The following is a 2,771-nucleotide window of genomic DNA, read 5'->3' on the forward strand; positions in this document are numbered from 1 at the left end:
TACTGTAAAACAAATGACATGAGGTTCAGCACCTACAATATCAAACATTTTATCAAAGAATTGTTTTTTTTTTTTTGTTTCGTTGTGTCTCGTTTTAGTGAAGATGATTGTGTCGATTACCGACTACAAAATATCATACAGTTCTGCACTGAATTTTTCTTCTGCCAAAGCTTCTAACTATATTATATAATAGGTTCAAACTGCAACAGGTACTTTGGCTCGAATACGAACTTGAAGCTTTTGGTAGCTTTCTGCCATCGATTAATATCCACCCATGCAAACATTAACGTATTTTTTCAGTATATTTTGTTATCAGTCATAAAACGATCTACAGTCTCAAACAAATCGACTTCCATTGTTTCACCTTCAATTTCTTTACAGAACAACAAAGCTTGAGTCAACTGTTTTTCATTATGAAACCCGATGTAACAAATGCAAAAGGTATCTTTGTGAGTGTCTGTTGCCACGTCTAACTGGAATGCAAACTCTTGTCCATCCAACTATATAATAGCTGGTCGCTAATGTCTGTAGCTACATAATCTATCCTACTGATTCTATTATTAGAAAGGGCTATTTTGAGAAGTGGATTACCAGCATTTTCTTTAAGAAAATTTTAGCCATATCTACAGCAGCTGGCAAAATTTACTGCTCTGCAAATGTGTGAGGCATTTTACTTCCGACGATTAGGTAAACCACTTTAAAAAAAAGTTAGAAGAACGTTATTGTTAATTGTAGAATGCCTATAAAATTTAATCTTTTGTAAATTAGTTTCCGTTAATTTTCTTACTCCTGGTTTCTCAACTACATTTGGAAGAAAAGTTTCGATGTACCGTTTAAATTTACAAGGTAGCATAAATTACATGAATAATACTTTTAAACAAATTACGCATTGAGGACGCTCTTCATTATTAATTAATTTTAACAAAAGTAAAGCCATAGTCTAAACAGTTATCTTTTTCCCTATACTTAGGCTTACGTGTCCCCATTGCAGCTTTCTTTTTTTCAGAAGAACTTGGTGCCTCACTTCCTCGTGCAGTTGAAATTGATGTAAAAAAGCTCTTTGTCACGTCAATACTAACTATACAAATTAGAAGCAATAGATATTACTATAAAAACGTACAATATTAGTTATGCAAGCATTGCCTCACTGAACTGGTGAAATGAACTGTGACATTTCGGTACAATATTCCTCTTAATATAAACAGGGACATAACGTACAGGAAGATTCTTGAATTTCCCAAAGAACCAAAGCGCGGGGAATCTTGCCAGCAACGAGTTCCACGAAACAGCGCACCAAACATATTATTTCCCGAATGTTTCTTTAGAGTAAGGTCGATGATTTAACCCGCAGCATATAAGAAACAGAAAGGACTTCCAGGAGTGTAGAAAACTGTACGCGCGGATTCATTTTATATTTGTTAATATTAATTTACTGAGGAAATATAAGATAAGAAATGACAACAGAATTAACACTATTTCCGAAAAACTCTTTACGTGCAACGAAATTTAAGCCTATGCAATTGTTATTATTTTAACACTTTTAACCACTGAGCAGGTGCAAGAAAATAACCTCGATGCGGCGCCCTTGTCAAAGTTTGGCGACGCGCGTGGAACCGCGGCACAAATAGAATGAAAGCCACTGCATTATAGGAAACATCTTCCTAACTGTTAGTATTATTTAATTGTACAACTACATACATATATATATAGATGTACAGTACAATTGTATGTTAAATTGTATGTAAAATTAATCATAATTAAAAATTAATATTTTAAATATCTTTAATCACTTCTAATTTCATCCATTCATCTTTGACATGAATACACTTTATTCGTGTATATTTTGTTTCCTGCATAACTGCGAACAGAACGGTGAACGATTTTGCCAGGTTATTTTTAAAGTATACTCTGCGCATGCAAATAGAAATCCCCATGCAACACAGAAGTAAAAAAAAAAAAAAAAAAAAAAATACAATTGTATTTTGATACAAGATTTAATTAAACCTTTTACTGTCATTCGAATACAAGTAAGCATTTCTTGACGCACAAACTAAGAATTAAATTTTTGTTATTAGAAATGCAAGAATACTAAAGTAAAAATTTAATCGATATATTTCTAATAACCTGTTTTGGTTTTCATTCATTACTAGTTCGAATATGCTTCTACTATATATGGAAAAAAGTATTAATTACTATCTCCAGAAACAGCAGATTAAATAATTGATCTTCAGGAGCATTTTGGTTATCGACATACCGGAAAAATTCTTGTTTTCGATACCGAAATACTCGAAATTCCATCTAAATGCACTTCTCTCGTATGTCATTTCAAATTTGACAGATATTACCGTTGTTTTTAATGGATTAATGAATTATCGATATTCAACAAAATTACAAATAAAAGCTAGTTTTAAAAGTAAAACGAAACAACAAACAGTAAATGTTTATTGCATCCTTTGAGCTTAATTACCGTTTCGTTAATTGAGAATTTAGTTAACTTTAGTAATGCTTTACTGTCTGGTGAACAAATAATTTCAGAAGTATGATTTTCATCAAAGCTCATAAATTTCGCTGATGTTTTTATATTAATTTTACTAAAGATAAAATACAAAACACAACAATATATTCAAATTCTTCAAACAATAAACAATTGAAACTTTTCGGACGTTTTCTGTAGAATTAATTTTGATGGTAAATTTTCTTAACTAATTTATATCTGTATAGGAATAAATTATAGTTGTATAATAATCACGGGACATTTAAATAAGATGTTG

This window comes from Centruroides vittatus, unplaced genomic scaffold, assembly GCF_030686945.1.
Source record: "Centruroides vittatus isolate TY-2023 unplaced genomic scaffold, ASM3068694v2 contig_108, whole genome shotgun sequence".
NCBI classification, from domain to species: Eukaryota; Metazoa; Arthropoda; class Arachnida; order Scorpiones; family Buthidae; genus Centruroides; species Centruroides vittatus.